This window comes from Choloepus didactylus, chromosome 13 (assembly GCF_015220235.1).
Source record: "Choloepus didactylus isolate mChoDid1 chromosome 13, mChoDid1.pri, whole genome shotgun sequence".
In the NCBI taxonomy this organism is placed as follows: domain Eukaryota; kingdom Metazoa; phylum Chordata; class Mammalia; order Pilosa; family Megalonychidae; genus Choloepus; species Choloepus didactylus.
The window spans coordinates 26,716,647-26,724,776 of NC_051319.1; the positions used below are offsets into that span (position 1 = coordinate 26,716,647).

The following is an 8,130-nucleotide window of genomic DNA, read 5'->3' on the forward strand; positions in this document are numbered from 1 at the left end:
CTCATTGTCCCTATTAGTCTCTAAATTCCAAAGGGCAAAGGTCATGCCTATATTTCTCAAGATTATATTCCTGGCATTATGCTTTATGTCAATCATTTAGAATGCATAGAATAAAAACATGTTAAGTGAGTGCCTGTACACTAGGCTATGAGACTTTTTAAGCAAGAAAAACTGGAACAAACCTCATAATTTGCTTTTTTTAAACAAAGACAATAGGGAACATCATTGAAACATGAGTATAAATACACTAAGAATCACACTATTAGGAGTAAGATTTTAAGACCATGGAATTACATGGCCTGGGGGTGATGCCCCATTTAATGACATTGCAACTTACTTTAATCCCTGTGTCATTCCCAGCCCAGATATCTAACAGTAGGAAACAAACCTGGCCTTGCCTGGCCACAGTCTCATGCGTAGTATTTTATACAGCCAATTTATTCTAGTAAGCGTAGAACTTCACATCTTTATGGTTTGAAAGGGAGAATTTTCCTCAGTTCTCTGGGCTTTTTCAGCATTGTATGTCCTATATTTTTTTTTCAGCTTATGTTTTAAAATATCTGTTCACCCTTTTCCTACTGCTTTACAAAGTGAAAACTCATTTATATGAACGACCCCCCATTCCCATAATTTTTCATTTCCACTTAGAGAAAGAGTCGTTAGATCGCTTAGCTTTGACCTAAAGGTAGCCTTATTCTGTTTGGTTGGTTCACCGTTTCACTTGGTTTTATTCTGAGTGGTACCATTTCTAACCACTAACTTAAACTGAAGAGCAACTTCACTCCAGAGTTTTAAATTATATGAAGAGCAACTGCACTCCAGAGTTTTAAATTATAATTAATTCAGAGAACCCTCTACCTGGTTACTTGCTTTATCTTCTTCTTCTATTAAACTAATTACTCAAGGAGACAGACTATTTTGAACATGTCAAATGTTTTGAATAGAATTATTTAAAAACAACTATAAGATCATTTTTCTTACTTTTGCCAATGATTTCATCCACAATGTTTTCCACTTGCTCTCAAAAGTTATTACTTTGGATCAATTTTTTGTCAAAAAATTTTAATAGGAAATACAGGATTCCATCATTCACTCTGGACACATTCCATAATTTAGGAAGAAATTTTAAGTTTGTGGACATAAAGCATATGTATATTCCATGTTTCCCTGATTGCATACACACACACACACAAACAGAAATCAAATGCATTTAATTGTATTTGTATATACATATTTATGGTATCAATACTATATGTATATTATATATTAAATGTGTACTGTATATAACATATTATAAATACCAAGTTTATATATCATGCATATTATATATTGCATATATTCTAGTCACAAATAATTTATAAATACTTAATGAATCAATCTTATGAGTTAATCAGTATAGTTAATTCCTGTAGAAAAGCTGGTAATAAGAATGTCTGAAGAAGAATACTACTATAATTTATGTTATGCCTTAAAGAAAACCAAGTTTCTGTGTTCAGCACAGCAAAGAAACAGAATTTTTAGTCTAAGATATATTAAAATTTCCTTCAGATAAAGAAGAATACCTACAATGAAAAGATATTGAATGTAACTCTCCATCCCTATCCTCTATCATGCTGTCCACTGCTTCTTAAGTTATACCACGTTATGTGACATTTCTTGAACATATCCACAAACTTAAAATTTCTTCCTAAATTATGGAATGTGTCCAGAGTGAAACTTAAGTCCACAAACTTAAAATTTCTTCCTAAATTATGGAATGTTATTGAAGCCATCTCCTTTGGCTTTCCTAATTCTTTGTAGATATCTCTGTTATTTACCAATTCTATTATATCACTTAACTAGTTTACATTTTTATGTTCCCCACTAGGGCAAATCTATCAAGCCTTATAGGCAGAGCACCTGGGCGACATGTCTGGGATTCTGGAAAATACATATATTGGCTATAAATTATAAAAATAACACCTCAAAATGAATAAATATTAAAATGCCCATTGAACATAATATCAGGCAAACTTAATTCAGCTTACAGGTAATTCATGTCTATTACATTTAACATGAGATGTGAGTTCATTTTAATATTTCATATGATGTCAGGTGGATCTGGAATCCCTGAATGATCAGAGCCTGAGGAGGACTTATGTTGGCCTCATGGCCCCATTCTTTAAGAGCAGGAATTAGGTTATTCCAAAGGCCAAAGGCAGTAACTGGCATATGGTAAGTATTTAGATATTGGTAAAGATGTGTCTGGAAATAAACAATCAGTAAGCATCATCTGGCTGAAGAAAATCTATATTAAATAACTGTAACTCAGAGACAGTAGATCTTAATGGTTAAGAGTGTGGCATTGAAGTCCCACGAACCTGAATTTTAGGTGTGATTCTGTCACTTAATAGAGGGGTGATACAGGGTGAATCATGTACCCTGTAAGCATAAATTCCCTGCTCTGTCAAAGGGGATAATAGTAGTAGCCATCTCTTAGGATTGCTATGAGGATAAATTGAATAACATACACTGAGCACTTAGCATGGCACATGGCATGGGTTAAGTTTCCAATAAAAGTTGAGTTATTACTATTATTGTTGTAAACTAGGCAGAGGTAGCTTTAACTTAATGGACATCTGTAGTATTTAAATCTTGATGTCTTTTAAATAGTTTTCAGTCTTGTTAGCCAAATTTAAGGAGAGTAGAGATAAAAGAGGTCACAATGTACAACTTTCTCTAAGCTCTCAATGCTTACCAGCAACAGATTGTAAAAAATGCTGGAATAAGTCAGATTTTGAGGCTCTATGTAAATTTTTCAAAAAGGAATGGTGATAAAAGCTTTCTTATTCTCAAGATAACATGCATGAAAACAATTTGTGATTCAGGATAGCAATACGGCTATGTCTTTAAGCCAGCTAACTCTTTGTGACACATTGTCCTTGCTTTCTAAAGTAGGCCTCATCTCACTTTTAATGTGTGAAAGGAGAGATTATTCAACACAGTGGTAGACACATTTTTGTTCTCGAGAACACTGTGATATCATTAATCTTCTGGCACGCCTGCAAAGGCGGGTTATGTGAATGAGAGTCTTTTGCAAGGCTATAAATAAAGTTTAAAGAGAAAATAGACAGAAAGAAAAGATGTTTTCTTGAAGCTTCTATTGCCACAGTACGGACCACATTGAAGGTGCAATAACTTCCCAGTAATAATGCTTTTAAAATCTTCTTTATGGGTTTTCAACATCTGTCTGGAAAACTCCAGCCTAAAAATAGAATCTGATCTCGTAACTTAGCTTTCTCAAAGTGGGCTATCCTAAACACTCTTCTCAATGAATACTCACATATGACTATTTTTGAACCATACTTCTGGGTATAGCAATGCTTTGTCATATGTATCACATGCTTAGCACTGCTATACACATTCATGCATTAGTGTGCATATGTGTGTGTTTGTGTGTGTGTGGTGCGTGAATTGGTTCCTCATAAATGGAAAAGCTTCAGTAAAAATAATTTTTGCCTCTTTGGCTTTTGAAATGTAAAGGAAAAAAGATACAAGGTTTTCCTCATTTTTTGTGTTAAGAATTGCACCCTATTTCATAGTCTAATAGACACAAATTTCAAAATCATCCATGTTTAAATGTTGAGACATGCTGGATTTTATTTGAAAATGCTCTCAGGAATAATGCTTGTATGCTAAATGCTGTTAGAGCATGCTCATGGATCATTATTACACACAATATGGGCTTAATTTTTTCATTAAATTGTAATAGCTGGTAGCATTTTTTGGTTATAGCAAAAGCTTCTGTCTGATGGTTCTTCAACAAGCAAAACTCCCACTGACTTCCTGAGAGGACAGGTATAAATTAATTAACATGCCACAGATTGTCGTCTAGAGCTATTTTTATTCTAACCTATAGAGCTAAAAAATAAAAATAACTAAATTTAAAAACCACAACTTGCCTGTACTCTATTTCTTGCCATATACCTTTGGAAGACTTTTTCTTTTTTTACATAATATTTTGGAATTTGGGACTTCTAAATAGTTTGTATGTGACAAATTAAAGAAACTGCAATTAGAACCTCTTTGCTATTCAGTTTTTAAGGGATATATGTTGTCAATCAAGAATCAACATTTCTGGCAGTTTTTCAGGTTGATAAACTTCTAGATTCAGGGCAACCTACAGATCCTACATTCCTGATCCCTTCACTGTGCTCTTGATGGGGCTTCAAGCCTGTTCCCGGCTCTCATTATCTCTGCTGTGCCCTCTGAAATCCAGAGGCCTCCTCTGGGGGCTTATGATGAGAGAGCCATTTCTTTACCAGTCTTTGCATGTGGCTCCACTCTCAAATAGCCCACATCTGGGGAGCTCATTACATTCTGTAATAGATTAGGATGGAGCAGGCAGTTGAATTCCTCATCTGAGAAGCGTACAACTGGAATTTCCATGCCATTTGCTCAAGAAACTAGAAAACAGACCTGGATACAGAAGGTATCATCTCAATACAGAAGGTAGAATTCTCAGGAGCCAGCATGACCTTTGGAGACCAAGTATTGATGATTATGAACACAATGATCTTAAATATTTTCTAATAGAGTTTCAAAACTCATTGCAGATATGAAATTACGGAGTGCAGGGCATCCTTAATTTGCAGAAGAAAACAAAAAGAAAAGGAAAGTAAAGAGAACAGTAACGTTTATGAAAATTGTTTAATCGATTCATGATACTTGTTTAATATTCAATTACCTCATTTATTCCTTAAAATATTGTCATGAAGTATATATTACTTCCCCATTGGATAGTAAAAGAATCATGCTATTGAGACATGTTAGGTAACTTGTTTATAACTTTGCAGTTAAGTGGTAGAGATAGGATTTGAGTCCAAATTTATCTGATTCTAAAATCCACATCTTTTACTCAATGAAGATCAATGGTATTGACCTAGGATAGAATGGTGAATAAGCAAAATTTAATTTGTAAGATTCCTAGTTTCTCCTTCAATAAACCTTCTCCTCCCTTTTGTGGTCTGTGTTCCTGCCTACAGTCCTTCTCCCTCAAGGGCTTGTTTTTCCAATGTCCTTGTCTACTCCCACTATAAATGTTAGCTAAAAATTAAACTCATTAATTAAACTTCTCTTGTTGGTGTTTAGTAAAAATAATTATATTGAAATACCTTTAAGAGCCAAAGAAATACACCTAGGACAGCAGGGCATTTGGAGAATGTGGGGAGACACATAAGAGCTAAAGAAGCATCTTCTCCTAAAGGGGTTTGAGGCCTGGAGAAATTCAGTATTTCTCCCTAAAATAATTTTATGCAGATGAAATCACTGTAAAATGAACTCCAAGAGTATAATTGAAGGCAAAAATAAGTCATAAACTAAATAGCTTAAGGAGAGAAATGTGGTCAGGGCAGGGCAGAACAAATCCTTTGCTTGGTTATGTCAGGGTGTTCTATGAAGTTCTGAGCTGATTATATAAATCTTAGGTTCTCTTCCCTCATTTCCACTTTATTCATTCCAATGGGCAAATTCAGAGGAGGAAGACAAGACCTCAGAATACTTACTTAGGATAGCATTTCTTCTCACTACCCTTCTTTAGCTACTTCCTGCTCAAGAGACTGGGATATTATGGCCCACAGTAGGGCAGTTACACATCTGCTTGAGATGATACCTTCCCTGCTGGTGTTAATACAAGCTCTTTATTGTAAAGCTCATTCTTACTGACACATACTACTGGGAATCTTAATGTAAACTTGCTAAGATTTCAAATGTGTATAGAAAAAATATATATCTAGAAATAATAAAACAAATTTTCAAAGAATTTGGAAAGTAGAGAAGAAGAAAATACATTGTCTACAATGTCACCACTCTAACCTACCAAGTAACATACTTTTTAAATATTCAACCTTTATTTTCCTGTGAATATTTTCAACATAATTGTAGTCATAATTCACATTTTTAAATTTTGTTCTCTATGTTCTAATATTATGACATAGTCATTTTCTTTGTTAATAGGCTTCAATAAGTTAGGTTGAGTTTTTTGGGGTTGGGTTGAGGGTATCTCTTCATCTCTGAATGGCATAAATGCTCTAGCAAATATATAAATGCATGAGTCACCTACTTGTAGGCCCTACGTAAATGGCAATATAGTCTAATCACAAATTTTAAATATTACTCAAATTATATAGATGTTGCATTTTGGTTCTCAGTGGACTGTTGACATCATCACATTTTTAAAGTTATCACAATCCTGCCATTTGATCATACTTAAAAATTGGGTTTATCAGAACTGGTGTTTAGAGAGAAGAGAACAAATATAATCGACATAAAACACTCAAAGACATAATCGAGTTTAGACATTTTGTGAGGGTTGCTTAAATTTCTGTCTTACAAATTTGCTAAGAATTTCTTTTATACTAAATCATTTATTTGGGCTATTTGCAGCTGTTGTGGCCTGTCCTTACCGCATTAGATGTGATCTGTGGGAAGGGACAGAGACAAATTGTGACACTGTTCCTTATCAAAGGACCACACAGGTGTTTGCCACTTTGACTCTGTGATGGATAGTTATCTTGACGTTTGACAGATGTAAGGCTAAAAGTTTGGAGGAAAACAGCGCAGGAGCCCAGTAGCTCCTTGTTATTGACACTTAACTTGATAATGTGGGGTTAATCAATCTTCTCTATTGTCTTTAGCTTCAATTTTGTTTTCTGTTCAAGCTCCATTTTTCTCACCTCATCGGATTGATGTACTAAGAGAACGTATAGAGGAAGAAAAGACAGAAAGTTACTCTTTCGACATTAATGATCTCATCAAAAAAACATCACTCTAAGTGCTTATGTTGGAGAAAGACAGACATTCTGTGTGCATATATATGTTTATTTAAAGTTTTAATATGATGAATTGTTGGGGAAATAAAATAGATTTTTATAATCAAAAGTTGAATAATCTTTTTCTTGACAGGATATTGTCCCCGAAATATTTTGTTTTGAGAGAAGCAGCACATTGTTGATTACCATCATTCCACTTTACGTAAGTTCTCCCAATATTTGCCTTAGATTAGAGATGTGAAACTATTATATATTCTATTGAAATAAATGTTTATTTCAAATATCTAAATATGCTGAGTTTTGATCTGGTTGCAAGTGGTTCGTGCAATTAAGATTCTGCCATGCCTGAATTCCTGGAGCAAGGGTAACAGTGGGGAAACGTCCTTGTATTTAACATGAAATTATCTCACCCAAATTAATGCCTGGGATGTGAGAAAGAATGAGGATTTTTATGAAGAATTGTTTTGGAGATTTAAACACATTTTTGTGTATAATTTATGTACATAATTTACAAACAACAAAATTCACCAGTTTATGAATTCAATTTGATGAGTTTTGACAATGTATATGGTCCTATTGGAGGAAAACAGTGCAGGAGCCCAGTAGCTCCTTGTTATTGACATATTACCACAACTGTGATCATGATATAGAAAATTTCCATTACCCCCAGAAATTCCATTATGTTCCTTTGCATTCTGTCCCTTCCTGGTACTTCCTGGCCTCTTGTAACCACTGAATATTACAGACCATGTCACAAATTTACTTGTCATCTGTGTCGCATAGGCTATGCTAATCTTTGTATTGTTTCAACTGTAGTATGTGTGCTGCTAAAGTGAGCACTTATAAAGTTTTTATAAGTAAGTTATGGTTATATAATAGTTTGTAAACTTTTTACAGCATTAATTTATTACGTCTCCAAAGCTATTATATAATAGTAGATTAGAAATGCTATACTGTTATTCCCCTTAGAAAATAACATTGGAGATTCCATTCTAGTTATATATCCAACTCATACCTCTTTTCGAAGCACTGAAATATTAATTGATAATTAGCTTGAGTTATCAAGTGTTTTGATGCCTTAAGAATACTTTTGTTGTTGAGCTTTGGAAATAAAAGTTGACTCCCTTTATGCCTAAATCTAAAAATGCGTCACTTGTGAGACTCACATTACATAATTAAAGATGTGGAGCAGCTGTAGATTAGAAACAATACTTTTTTTTTTTTTAAAGTTTGTTGTGGTACCATATATACAAGGTAAAATATCTCATTTTAACCATTCTTAAATGTACAATTCAGTTGTATTAATTACATTCACAATGTT

The 8,130-nt window shown here is 33.8% G+C and overlaps 1 non-coding gene across 1 annotated transcript; it reads right to left on the minus strand.

Moving 5' to 3' along the window:
* Positions 1 to 7,544: 7,544 nt before the first annotated feature.
* LOC119508651 lies at positions 7,545 to 7,649 on the minus strand. Its single transcript, XR_005211548.1, has one exon. It is a non-coding gene; the product is annotated as a U6 spliceosomal RNA (small nuclear RNA).
* Between the last annotated feature and the right edge of the window lie 481 nt (positions 7,650 to 8,130).